At 39.5% G+C, this 14915-nt stretch overlaps 1 protein-coding gene across 2 annotated transcripts in view; it reads left to right on the top strand.

Moving 5' to 3' along the window:
• Window positions 1-14915, top strand: part of Rapgef5 (Rap guanine nucleotide exchange factor 5) — a 226458-nt gene that overhangs the window by 163782 nt on the left and 47761 nt on the right. The gene's annotated exons all lie outside the window — the stretch shown is intronic.

The raw sequence follows: 14915 nt of genomic DNA on the forward strand, positions 1-14915 counted from the left end.
GAAGTGAGTATGGGGAAATGCAGTCCCAAACTGGTAAAGTTACTCTGTTATCAGCCAGAACTAAGATTCCTTCTGCCCCAGAGCCCCTAGAGCAGTAGTGGCGAACCTATGGCTGTTTCTTATTGAAAGCTGTAAAAAGTTCGCCATGGGGCCAGGGATTTATCTCAGTGGCACAGCACCTGCCTCACAGGCACAAGGTCCTGAGTTTGATCCCCAGTACCAAAAGAAAGTTTGTCATGGACTAATGTCCAAACGTCTTCTCACAGGCTGGGATGGACACAGCACGCCTGGCCAGGCAGAGCATGAGAAAAGCATGAGCACACCATCCATCATACATGGCCTCTGCTCTTATCCCATGGGCCAAGACAGTCTCATGGCCACATCTAGCCATAAGTGAAGCTAGGCAATACACTGTTTTATTTTGATTTAAAAATATTCAGAGAGAGCTGGGCATGGTGGCACAGGCCTGTAATCCCAGCCCTTAGGAGGGTGAGGCAGGAGGATTGCCTTGAGTTCAAGGCCAGGCTGGGCTATGTAGTGAGACCCTGTCTCACAAAACCTAAAATTTAAAAATAAATAAATGAAACCTAAAATAAAATAAAATGTCTGGGGACCAAGATGCCTAGGAAAAATAAAATCAAAATCTGATTCCTATTTTGTAGGGTTTTTATCATAAATGCATGTTGGATTTTGTCAAATGCTTTTTCTGCACCTATGGAGATAATCATATGGTTTTTGTCCTTGGTTTTATTGATATAGTGTATTACATTAATTGATTTTCGTATATTGAACCATCCCTGCATCCCTGGGATGAATCCCACTTGATCAGGGTGTATGATCTTCTTGATGATCTTCTGCATTCTGTTTGCCAGTATCTTATTAAGGATTTTTGCATCTATGTTCATTAGTGAGATTGGCCTATAGTTCTCTTTTTCAGTTGGGTCTTTCTCTGCTTTGGGGATCAAGGTGATGCTTGCTTCCAGGAATGAATTTGGGAGTATTGCTTCCTTTTCAATTTCATTGAAGAGTTTAAACACTAGTGGCAGCAGTTCCTCTCTAAATGTCTTGTAGAATTCAGCAATGAAGCCATCAGGGCCCAGGCTTTTCTTAGTTGATAAGTTTTTGATTACATTTTCAATTTCATTGGTTGATATTGGGTTGTTCAGAATTTTTAAGTCTTCTTCATTCAACTTTGGTAATTCATATGTATCTAGGAATCTGTCCATTTCTTCTGTGTTGTCCATCTTATTGGTGTATAGGTTCTGGAAGTAGGTATTGATGATCCTCTGGATTTCTGCTGGGTCTGTTGTAGTTTCACCCTTTTCATTCCTAATTGCATGGATTTGGGCCTTTTCTTTCCTTTTTCTGACAAGGTTGGCTAAGGGTTTGTCAATTTTGTTGATTCTTTCAAAGAACCAACTCTTGGCTTCATTGATTTTTTGTATCGTTCTCTTAGTCTCCATTGGATTGATTTCTCCTCTGATCTTTATAATTTCTTCCCTTGTATGAGCTTTGGGGTTGTCCTGCTCTCCTTTTTCTAGAAGCTTGAGGTTCAGCATCAGGTTGTTTAATTGGGCTCGTTCTGTTTTCCTCATATGCATATTCACTGCTATGAATTTCCCTCGTAAGACTGCTTTCATTGTGTCCCATAGATTCCGATATGTTGTATTGTCATTGTCATTTAATTGAAGGAACTGTCTGATTTCTTCTTTAATTTCCTCTGTGACCCATTGGTTATTCAGAAGTGTGTTGTTCAATTTCCACGTGTTTATGAAATTTTGGGGGTTTCTTTTGCTATGGATCTCCAATTTCATCGCACTATGGTCTGATAATATACAAGGGATAACTTCAATTCCTTTGCACTTACTTAAACATGTTCTATGTGTGAGTATGTGGTCTATTTTGGAGAATGACCCATGTGCAGCTGAGAAGAATGTGTATTCTGATTTTGTGGGGTGGAAGACTCTGTAAACATCTGTTAAGTTCCTTTGTTCAAGAGTTCGATTGAGTTCTAGTATTTCATTACTTATTTTTAGTCTAGTTGATCTATCTATTTGTGACAGTGGGGTGTTGAGGTCCCCCACTACAATTGTATTAGTGCATATATGGCTTTTCATGTCCATTAGTATTTGTTTTATATAGTTGGGTGCACTAGTGTTTGGTACATAGATATTTATGACTGTCATCTCTTCCTCTTGGATTCTTCCCTTTACAAGGATGTAGTGTCCTTCTTCGTCTCTCTTAATTAGTGTTGGTTTGAAATCTACTTGATCTGCCAAGAGGATAGCTACTCCTGCTTTTTTTCAGGTTCCTGTCGCATGCAGTATTGTTTTCCACCCTTTAACTTTCAGTGTATGAGTTTCCTTTTGAATTAAGTGTGTTTCTTGTATGCAGCATATTGTTGGATTTTGCTTCTTGACCCATTCTGCCAGTCTATTTCTTTTGATTGGTGAATTGAGACCCTTAACGTTGATGGTTATAACTGAAACGTATCGACTTGTCATTGCCATGACCTTTTCTTTTTGTTGGGTTCTCCCCCTTTCCATTTAATTTCTTGTCATGCCAGATGGGTTCATTCTGCTTTGCTTCCTGGGGTTGTGATCCTCAATGTCTGTTCCTAGGCTATTGTGTAAAATTCTTTGAAGTGCTGGTTTGGTATTCACGAAGTTCCTAAGGTGCTCTTTGTCATGAAAGTATCTTATTTCTGCATCCATTTTGAAAGATAGTTTTGCAGGGTACATCAATCTGGGTTGGAGGCTGTTTTCCTTTAGGGCTTGGAATATGTCACTCCAAGCTCTTCTTGCCTTGATGGTTTGTGTTGAGAAGTCTGCTGTGATTCTGATGGGCTTTCCTTTGTATGTGATTTGTTTCTTTTCTCTGACTGCTTGGAGAACTTTGTTCTTCTGTTGTGTTTCTGGAATCTTTGCAATTATATGCCTATGTGTAGATTTTTTTGATCAAGGCTATTTGGAGTCCTATATGCCTCACTTATCTGTATGTCAAGCTCTTTTCCCCTGCTTAGGAAGTTTTCTGCCATTATTTCTGTGAAGAGATTTTTTATGTCATCTCCACTCTCTCCTGTGTCTTCATTGAGCCCAATCATTCTTATGTTATTCTTCTTTGCATCATCTAGCAGCTGCTGGATTGATTTCTCATGTTCCCTTATAATTTTGAAGCAATTTTTCTTTTCCTGGTCACTCATTGCAATCTTATCTTCTCTATCTGAAATTCTGTCCTCACATTGGCTCATTCTGCTGTGTAGACTTTCAATGGAGTTTTTCATGTCCTGGAAATCTATTTGCATCTGTTTTATGGATTCCATTTGTTTCTTATGTTGGGATTCCATCATGTTCCTGAGCTCCTCTCTAGATTTATTAATCATGTCTTGCACTAGGGGCACAATTTCTCCTGTTATCTGAGAAATTATTTCTGATTTCATTTTTTCCAGATCCCCTTTTGTTGCCAGTTCAGTGGGTCCAGGTGGTTGAGTATCAGAGGGTTCCATCTCATTTCCCTTTGGGGTTGCTGTAGGTGATCTGGAAGTCTGGTTTTGAGACTTATTTACTTGTTTTCTCATTTCGACTGGGGCGGGGGGCTGTTAGCGCCTACACGGATTACCTCCTCTGAGCTGGGTGAGGTGGGACAGGGGCCGGGAGCAGTGGTAGGGATGGTGACCCAAAAGCCTTTTCCTGTGGGCTGGGAGCAGCCGGAGGGATGGTGGCCGGGAAACCCCTTCCTCTGGACCAGGAGCAGTGGGACGACAGCTCAGAAGCCCCTACCTCTGGGCCGGGAACAGTGGGACTCAGTACCTTGGTCTGGTGGTCTGGTGTCCTCTGTGCCTTGGTAATGTGGAATCAGGTGGCTGCCTGTCTGCAGTGTGGTGATTCGGTGTCTTCCGCATGACTCAGGACCTCGGTAGGGCGTGCACAGACCTGCCTGTCTGCAGCGGGCTGATTTGGCATCTTCCACGTGACTCAGGACCTGGGTAGGGCGTGCACAGACCTGCCTGTCTGCAGCGGGCTGATTCGGCGTGTGTTCTGCGCGACTGGGGACCTCGGCAGCGTGTGGGTAGACCTGCCTGTCTGCAGCGGGGCGATTCGATGTCTTCCCCGTGACTCAGGACCTCCAAAATCTGATTCCTAAAGAAAGGGAAAGTGGCATATAATTTGAAAGATCGAAAACTGTTAGTTTTGATACTGTAGTAGATCTGAGTCCACAATTATGTATTTGTTTATTCAAAGAAGCATAAACATGATTTACAGCATTTAAAAGGCCTACCAATAAATAAATAAATAAAAATAAATAAAAGGCCTACCAACTGGTTTGAATTAGCTATTATAGTCAACTCAAAAAGTGAATATTTATAATAATATTGTGTATTCTTTTTTTTTTTTTTTTCTTTTGGTACTGGGGATCGAACTCAGGTCCTTGCGCTTGCAAGGCAGGCGGTGGAACCATTGAGCTAAATCCCCGGCCCCATATTGTGTATTCTTAACATATAGGGTTAACTTACCCTTAAGGACCTTTCTTGTGTCTGAACTGGGCCACTGAACTCACATTCGGGAACTCTACATCTTTCACTCCAAAATTCTTAGAAATATTGTATGGATACTAAGAAATATTTTGTATATTGTGTCTTAGAAGATTTTTAAACAATGGCACAGATACATTTATCGTGAGATTATAGTATATAAGTCCAGATATTGTGACATGATAAGAAATATATATTTGATTTCTGCCTGCTGGCAGAGCTCCTGGATTCGTATGATTTCCTGAGTGACAGAGGTTATAGGAGAGTCTTTTATTTCAGTATTGCTCCTTAGTCTTTGCTTTCCAACCAAAAGCTTCTAAGACCCTTGTGTCTCGAGTGCTGAGTGACTTTCTATGTGAATCAGATGACTGGTGGTTAGCTCTACACAGCTTCAGTATGGCGCCTGGCCAGCAGAAAGACCAAGGCATCACTCAAGGAATCATGTCAGGCTCCTGTCACCACCTCCAGCCAAGGCTGAAGGCTGGAGATTGACTTAATTGCCAGTGCCTCATGATGTGATAATGTGTGCCTCTGAAATGCACCTCTGTAAGAATCCTGAACTGCGGGATTTGGAGAACTTCCAGGAGGGTGAATCCGTCCATGTCCAGGAGGGTGAACACGCCAACTGCAGGGGCACAGACACTGCTGTGCCCTTTCAGACCTCATCCTGCACAGCTCTTTGTCCACTGAACTTGTGTCCTTTGTGTTAGGCTTTGTGATGAATCAGGAAGTATGTCCCTAAGTTTTATGAGCTGTTACAGCATTTATCGGCCTGAGGAAGGTTTTGTGAAAAGCCCCAATTTATAACCCCTGGGTTAGAAGTACAGGTGACAAGCTGGGACTCGTGATTTTGTCTAAAGAAAGGGACAGCCTTGTGGGACTGAGCCCTCAACCTGTGGGATATGCACTAACTTTAGGTAGTCATTGTCAGAATTCAGTTGTAGGACACCCACTTGGTGTACTGAGTATATAAAATGTTTTATTTTTATTGTTATATTTTATATTATATATATATCACTATATCACTTTCTCAGTGATATTTCAGAACTAGTATGTCCATTACATGTCTATAAGGTGTGTGGTTTTAATAGTAAGAGAAAGACTTAAGGATGTTTTTAGGTTTGAGTAGTATATTTATTTTAAAATGAGATAAAATGAGGGTGGGGATGTAGCTCAGTGGTAGAAAGTATTAGCGTGATGTGGCCTTGAGTTCAATCTGCAGCACCAAAAGACAAAACGAACATATTGGAACCATTTAAAACTGAGGAGTTTGTATGAATACCTTTAGCACAAGGGTACTAAAAACAGACACACACATACATATAAACACATATATAGAAATCCCTTCCCCCAAAAAACCTTGTTCAACTCTTAAGTGAAATAAATAGGACACACGTGTAAATACTGAATAGTTTCTCTGGTGCGAGAAACTGAAAATGTAAATAAGGATCAAAGTGTATAATAAATAATGTGGAATAGGAAGAAAAGGTCCAAAGGGGAAGGGGAAGTGGGAGGGGTAGGGGAAAGGAAAGAAGGGAAAGGAATAAATGTGAGAAAAGGAAAAAATGGAAACAAAGTCTGTAAATAGGGAGGGGTAGAGGGGTTGAAGGGAGGGCAGGGGAATGGGGAAAAAAATAAGAACCAAGATACATCATGTAAAGGTACAAGATTCCAGTGATGAATGTCATCATATTGTATACCTAAGATATACCAATAAATTTAATTTAAAAAAAAAAAAAACAAAAAAACCTTGTTCAGTGACAGCTGCTACATGTTTGGTGACCAGTTTACCCAGGTGTTGAGCTGTAGGCCTGGACTGTAGTGGAGATGAAAGACCATCAAAGCGGTGACAAGCAAGTCAATTCTTTTGATTTAAGAAAGAATGAACAAATAATAAGTGTGACTAACAATTTTCAGTACCTGTAATGTTTACTTTGGAGACATTTATTTAGAAGAAAAGAATTTATAATTTGGCTTTGGAAAAAAAATATTTTTGAGTTTCTACCTTAACATTTCAGTTTTTAAAATATATATATAATTGGCCATTAAAACATTTCAATAACATTAGAAATCTGTGTACGGTCTTAATCCTTCCATGTTATTGTCAGTTCTGCCTTTACAAAAGCAAATTGGCTGCTCTCATATCTATTTGCTGTAGTCAAGTATTGAAGAAAATAAAAATGAGATACTGTTTGTGTAGAAATAAAGGAACTCTGTCAGACTGGTACTTGAGAGAAACCAACTCCACGGGGGTCATCTTTGGTGATTTAAGGATAATAAAAAGACCCAGTTCAGCTGGGCCATTTTGCTACATGCCTGTAATCCCAGCACCCTGGGAGGCTGAGGCAGGAGGAATAAAAATTTGAGCCCAGCTGGGCAATTTAGTGTCTTAGTGAGACTCTGTCTCAAAATAAGAGATTAAAATGGGCTAAGGATGTAGTTCAGTGTGAAGACCCTGGGTTCAGTACTCGCACCCCCCAGTACTGCAAAAAACAAAACAAAGCAAGACCCAGTACCTGTGACTCTTCCCATCAGAACCTGGGGATTCCATGACATTCCTGCACTCCCTCCCACAACGCCCCACCCTGCATGGACTCTCCAGCCACAGCTTCAAGGAGCAAAGCACAGTGTAGAGCCGGTGAGAGGGCTTAGCTATCCTGGGGTCTTGGGCCCCCCCCCCACCATGATCTTGCTGAGGATCCTCAAGTGGTTGGTCAGTCAGCTTCTCAGCCCTGTGTCCCCATCCTGAGACCTCCCAGGGTGGGTGTGAGGAGTTCAGATCTTGATAGCAACATCCAATATGTGGTCAAACAAGGGGAGACTACAGTAGTATGGTCATTTTCAAATAACGTGCCTGGTGTCATTTTCCCTCCACTACTTTTCCTCATTGCACAGTGGCACCACTGCTGTCGTGCTGACACATGGCAAGAACTTGCTGTTGGAAGCAAATGTGGGTTCTCTAGGCTAAAGCACTTGTGGGGTAAGGGGATGGTGGGCAGGGCTTGTGAGGAGGGGTGGAGCCTTGCTCACTGACACCAGAAGAAAATTCATCAGCCCAAGCCTTGTGAGCTTTTAGTTATGTCACCAACTAGATCGGAAAACCCTGCAAATAACTTTGTGTCCTCCACAGCAGAGACCACGTGCTCAGACTTTAGTAACAAAAGTTCAGTAAATGGTTGCTGATCACAGATGTGTATATATATTTGTGACCCTCCACCACAAATCTCCCTTTCACTTGTGTGTAAAATAAAGCAGCTGTGTGTTATTACAAAGAACCCTAATGACTGCTCTGGAAGGCAGAGCACAAAGGCATAATATGTGTGTCCTGGATATATACTATATTTTTTCTTTTTGAGCTACTAGGTCTTTTCACTGAGCTAACTCCCTGCCTTGAAAACTTCCATTCTCTTCTCTTCTAGGAAGTCAGCTTTTGACTCCTTTGTCTAGCTTCTAAAGTCTCTGACCTACTTTCCTAGCTTTACCTTTTGATTATATTATACAGTATTTTTATCACTATTTCACAACTACACCATAGACCTCCTGCCCACAGACATGTAAAATGAATGAATGAAGCCAGCCATGGAAGAATATGGGAATCTGGAGTATGTATCCTGTAGTAAAATAACAACTCAGCTCAAAACCATGGTTGTGTATGAAATGTAGGCCTGGTGTTGTCAGATCTTCTGATTTTTGTGTATCATCAACTAAAAAAAATCTCTAAGGACTAAACAAGGCCTGCAAGTCACAATTTTGTGATTCAGCCAGAGATGCCCCCACAAGAGATACCCCTTGCTTACGTTTACTTTGCCTTTCTTGCCTAATTCTTCTTGTAAGTTCACAGTCAGTTCTCAGATCTCAGGTTGGGCTTTTTTTGTTTTGTTTTGTTTTTGGTACCAGGGATCAAACTCGGGACCTTGCGCTTGTGAGGCAGGTGGTAGAACCACTGAGCTAAATCCCTGGCCCTCAGTACTCAGTTTTTGTTGGTTGATTAGTAGCACTTGGAAAGTTGGGACAGGATATAAAAATTTTATTTTGTGAAAATAAAGAACACAGAGTATTTATTACGTGCCTGGCATGTACCAGGTCCTCTGCCAGTTGCTTCAGTTGCACTGACCTATTGAGTCTTCACTACAACTGTGCTAGGTGTAGATGTGATATCCACTTAACAGGCAACTGAACCAAGCCCCAGAGAGGTTAAATTTACTGTGCTGTAGTCTACACTGATTCAGTTCCAGCTCTCTGCTTACCTTTGCATTCTTTTCACTGTTTCCCAAGCTTCTAAGCAGGCTTGGAAGACACGCACAAGGTACAAATAGGATACCTGTGCCTTGATACAGAGAGCAGCTGATTGGGGAAAGGCAGCAGCTGCTCCTAGGGCTGCTCGCCTCTTAACCCTAGAATCACCTGCAAACAGCCTTTTCAGTGTGCCACAGTCTGGAGAAGGTAGCCGTTTGTTCTGTGTTCCTCCTAGAAACATTTCAAAAAGGGGCCGGGGATTTAGCTTAGTGGCACCCCACCTGCCTCACAAGCACAAGGTCCTGAGTTCAATCCCTGGTACTGGGAGTGGGGTGGCAGGGCGCCTCTCGGCCTTTTGGCTAAGATCAAGTGAAACATTTCAAAAAGGCAGTGTATGGATTTAAATACAGTTAAGAATATAATACCTGTTTTTGTTTTTCTGGTACCTAGGGTTTGAACCCTGGGAGCACTGAGCTACATCCCCAGTCCTTTTTATTATTTATTATTTTTTTTTTTTAACTTTAGACAAGGTCTCACCAAGTTCTAAGTTGCCTAGGCTGACCTCAAGCTTGCAATCCCCTTGCCTCAGGCTCTGGAGTAGCTGGGATTCTAGGCATGCAGTACTTATTGTATTCAAATCAAATCATCCTTTTTCAGAGAAAGAATGATGGGATTCCACAATAGAATTTTACAAGCTACAATAAAAATAGATTTGAATCCTTGAAGAGCACATTGAAGCCCTGTCTATAGTAAGTTCCTGTCAATAAAGGGATGTCTTGTAAGGTTTGCTGTATAACTAACATTAAATAATTAAGCATTTCATGTGCAACAAATACCTAAAAACAGAACTATCAAGATTTGGTAGTTTTAGAATAGCTAAGCAAAATTTCAGTGAAATTGAAAAAATGAGAAGGAATTGAATTAATCTAAAAGCTGTGGCAAACAGGTATATTATGAGGTCATTAATATCAGAAATGTAAGATGTACTGGGGAGGAATCATAGCTTTAGTGGCATAGCACTTTACCGTTCAAACCTCAAACACTCTAAAAAATTATTTGTGCTTAATCAAATTACAGGGTACATTTTGGCAGTACTTTTCAAAACATAATGGTAAGTTGTACCATTCCGGGGCCAGTAATGGACCCTTTCGAGTTCAAACCTTTTCTTGGCTCCTTGAAATCAAAGTTCAGTAGGACAGATTTTAAGAGTGCCTTAAATCCCATTGCACAGAGGTGAAACACAACTGCTAACAATACCCGAGGGAATATAAGGTAGTACAGAGATGTTAAATAGTTGTGGTGCCATAGTTAGATCAGATGGCCACTAGGTACTTGCCTGGCAGAACTCTCCGTTTACTTTTTCGGTAGTTCACTTTCACAGATGAGTGGGTTTATTATTCCAGTACATTCAGCTTGTGTGTATTGAAAAATTAACTGAGGTAAATTTCTATAATTATTGCTATGTAATCCTATACTCCTTATGATTTCTGTACTTTAGGGATCAGGATGCTTTTCTTTGCTTTTTTGGGTTTTTACCAACAAAAGCATTTTGCTTAACCCTTTTGGTAACATATAGATCAGTTTCTGTAATTTGATTTCATTTGCCATAACAGAACCCTATAAAAAGATCTGTAACCAAACTCCTTACTATTCCACAACTCTAGAATATTCTAGAGAACCTTGTGTGTTGCAGAAATAAATTGAGGATTTTTAGTGCTTGCTTAAAATGAGAATGAGAAAATGTTTTTAATATTTTCCATAAAATCAAATAAAAATAGATAATTGCTTCCTTATACCCAAGGATTGCAAATAGTATCAGGTGACATGGAAAAGTCTTGTATCACATCAGTAGGTTTGACTAATTGTAGACTGAATTTTATTTATTTATGGGGTGGGGTAGGGAGAGGCAGAGTCTTGCTGTATTCCAGGCTGGCCTCAAACTCACTGTGTAGCCTAGGCTAATTTTGTCTTTTTTTTTTTTTGGTACCAGGGATCGAACTCTGGACCTTGCTCTTGTGAGGCAGGTAGTGGAACCACTGAGCTAAATCCCCAGCCCGCCTAGGCTAATTTTGAACTTGCGATCTCCCTATCTTAGCCTCCTAGCATGCTGGGATTATAGGTATGTGCCACTGTGCCTGGTTTAGACTGAATTTTAGAATGACTTACATCAAGGCTATAGATTTCGACTGCACACTGATGCATTTTCTTTCAAGTTACACAGAACTTAAAACTATAATAGTTTTTGCTTTCTTGTTCTGATGATTATCTGAATGTTACTTTTATGTTGTAAGAGTTCAAAAAGCCACTGCAAAAATATTCCTTTGGGGGCCTAGAGGTGTAGCTCAATGGTAGAGCACATGCTTAGCATGCAAGAGGCCCTGGATTCAATTCCCCAGCAGTCATCCTAAACCATCTTTTGTTTTGGTAGAATGGGGATGATGTTCCCAAAAGTTTAGTGATGAGCTAAAGATTTTGGATTAGATTTGATGAATAGAACTTAAAAGAAAAGGGGTTTTGGTATATTAATACCTAGATACTTGTATTCACAGAGTTAGAAATCAAAATGAATGCATCTCATCATTTAGAATGTCAGTGTATTTGGCAATTATAGATTTGTTTCGATGAAAGTTGTTCTTATGTACACAGAAGTGCTTTTCTGCCTACAGTTTTAAATTACTATTAATTAAGCACTATGTGATATAATAGATAATTACAGTGTTTTAATATGGACGCTAGTGGATTTGCTAGTCTTTCTAAATGGCTATTGTTGCCTAATAGTCTTCAGGGGATCATTCATATAGCCATTGTGGTTCTAAAAATATCTGTAAATACCAGTGGGATAGCCTATTTTGAACCATGGCTATTATAGAATGAACTTGTATTTGAAGTGCATCAGTCTGATTATAGATTTTTTTATTCATATCACTCAGTTGCTTTCAGAATATTTATAGCAAAAAAAAAATACCCATGCTGAAAAAAGAATAAAGGAACAAGATGGTTGTTAAAAAGAAAAGATTGGAATTAGGGGTATTGGGAATCTTTTCTATTCATTAGGATTTTTAACTATTTTACTCATTATGATTTTAACTGGAGATGTTCTCATTTAGCCTTGTCATTTTTATTTTAATTAATATTTCTATGGCAGAGAGATAATTAGGTAAATGCTGTTGAATATTAAATATGGTAGTAGCTTAGGAGAAAATAAGCATTTCTGGGTCACAGCCCTTATCAAAATATTGTGGTATGTGAGCTGATTAATTAAATTGAATGCCAAATGAGTTTGCCATCACCCATCATCAGACTATTGCAGTCATCCCGTTCATTATCTAAGGTTGTTCTGGCACAGAATGACTGGCTATGTCAAAGTTAATGGTTTTTTCTAAGTCCTGCTACTAATGGAGTAAATCTTGATTAGAGAATAGTCCCAACCTCATTCAGTGCAGCTAAGTGTAAGAACACACAAGAGTGTGAACCCAGGCGTCACATCAAGCATTTAAATGCCCGGTGTGTGAAGTTCTCAGTGTTGTCACCAGGGGCTTCTATATATTGGTGGCTCCTACCTATAAGATCACATTGAAGACTCTAAAATATATTCTAGGCTACTGTGTTGTCTGTCCTTGCTGCTTTTATCTAAAATTGTATTACATGCACGCACGCGCGCGCGCGCGCGCACGCACACACACACACACACACACACACAAAAGACTCAGCTCAAATTCTAACTGGACCAGAGAAGTTGAGACAACCACATATAGCATAGCAAAAATTTACCATTTATGAATGGTTTAATAGAAATTCAAAGTGATAGTTTTTAAACTGTACTTCCAAAATATCCTCGGGTATCAGGATTATGTAAATGGTCAATTTTAATTTCATCTATTTAATAATTGTACTGAAAGTCACTCCATCAGTTTTTCATTGTGATGGCCAGTCATTAACTTCAGCTACCAAGTTAACTAGTTTGGGGGCAGGTCTTAGAATAAAGCTTCTTCTGCCTTTTTGTGCATTTACTTGAAATTTTGCAAACCGACTAGTAGGGGCCTCCTGGCTTTTCTATGAATGCAGACAGTGCAGTGCCTGATTAGGCTCACCACCAATAGCTTTCTTCTACAAGGCCTAATTAATGCCCACCTCCCTACACCCCTATTCCCTCCCCCACCCCACAGCCTACAAAGCCCAGGTACACTGTTTGGAGATTTGCTTTTGCCATGGAGCAATAATAAGTTAGATCTGTGATTGCTGGTATATTGCAATGTAATACAACATTCTAAGTTTAGGTTGAATTTTTTTATTTGAAGTGCCCTTTGTCAAATTTATTATCTTGAAAAAGGACACTGTTAAAAATATCTGAAAAAAATTGTCATACTCTTCATCAACACCTCCAGCTCATTTTTTTTTTTTGGTACCGGGGATCGAACTCGGGTCTTTGCGCTTGCGCAGCAGGCGGCAAAACCACTGAGCTAAATCCCAGGCTAGCTTATTTTAATTAATGGCATCTTGAAATTTAAAAGGAAGCTTTCTATTAAGATTATTGTTTACAATCACTTACCTAATGTAGATGAAAATTATCTCAATGTTCTGTAGCCAAACATAGAAATAAAAACATTGCAGCTGATATTACTACAGGTGTCATCCACAACTTCTTACATAAGAGTTTTGTATCTATAAATGTAGTCTTGCTGTTTGCATCAATTACAATAAATTTAACGGTTTTTCTAAAAATTCTGGAAATTTTCTTTCATCCAGTTTTTAACAGAGAACTGTAGAGCTCTGAACGAGGTGATTATTTATACTGACACATTTATAAAGTATATTTTTTTCCAGTACTAGGGATTGAACTCAGGACCTTGCACTTGTGAGGCAGGTGCCGCATCACTGACTGAGCTAAATCCCTGGCCCTTATAAAGTGTAGATCTTGGAGAACACAAATGCTATTGAGTATATATATCAGCTCTCAGACTGCTGTAACAAAATACTATGGACTGAATGGTGTGTAAACAGCAAACATTTATTTCTCATTCTGGAGGCTAGGAAGTCTAAGCGGCTGACACAGTCAATGTCTATGAGGACTACATTCTAGTTCACTGCCCACAGTCCTTTCATTGTGTCCTCTCATGGTAGATATAGGAAGCAACCACTCTCAGGACTCTTATATGGACACTAAGCCCACTCATGAGGGATCCACCTCATCACCTTATGTAATCCTAATTAACTCCCAAACATTCCACCTCCTATCACATTAGAGAGTAAAGTTTCAATTTACAAAGTTGAGGAAGGCATAAGTATTCAGTCTATAATAGCGTATAATCACATTATCTCTATAATTTGTTACTATTGCATAAAACTAAAAATTTGATCAGAATGTAAAAGATAGGGAAATTAAATCATTTCATAAAATTCATTTTAGGGAGACTAGACAGAGCCAGGTATTTAAAAATCACTACTTTGAATCCTGCATATAATCCAACCATTTTGGAAGTTATGCTGGAGTTCATAGCTTGCCTGTTTAGCAGCTCAATATTACATGTGAAAGTAAGCTGGACTTTTTCAAGAACATGCAAGGCAAAGAGGTGACCTTTTTTTGTTAGTAGGAAAATTGAATTAGGGAGAAATGTGCTGTACTGTGCTGTATCTGATTCTCAACTGTAACTGGAGTCAGCTCAGTATCTCTTCATGATAGCAAGAAAATCATGAATCACTTTCCCAGCTTCTTATAGATGCATTTGAGCAAGGAAGGTAAGTGGCCTTGGGGCTTGATGTGTGTCTTCTGGATTTTATTACCCCTAGATGTAAATAAATGGATTTGGAAAGCTTTAATTTATTAGAACATGAAGGCTTCATTCCCAATAGGACTGGAGCATATACCTCAGAAGTCCTATAAAATTTATTTTTCAAAAACACACTGTTTATCCATTGGTTTTTCAAAACATGTTTACCTGCAAATATAAATGATGTTTTAGGAGGGAAATAAAAGATAGAGTTGCATTTTTAAAGAGCCTTACAAGAAAAAAAAAGTTCAATGCTTGAGGCATTTTATGTAAAGAATTTTCCAAGTCTTTAATAAATAATATATTTTCTCACCAAAATCCTCCTTTCCTAACCCTTCCTACTACAGTAGTTCCATCATTTCTCATGTTTGTGCCATGCA

This window comes from Heterocephalus glaber, unplaced genomic scaffold, assembly GCF_053883595.1.
Source record: "Heterocephalus glaber isolate CG9 unplaced genomic scaffold, H.glaber_assembly_v1.0 deba00000676, whole genome shotgun sequence".
NCBI classification, from domain to species: Eukaryota; Metazoa; Chordata; class Mammalia; order Rodentia; family Bathyergidae; genus Heterocephalus; species Heterocephalus glaber.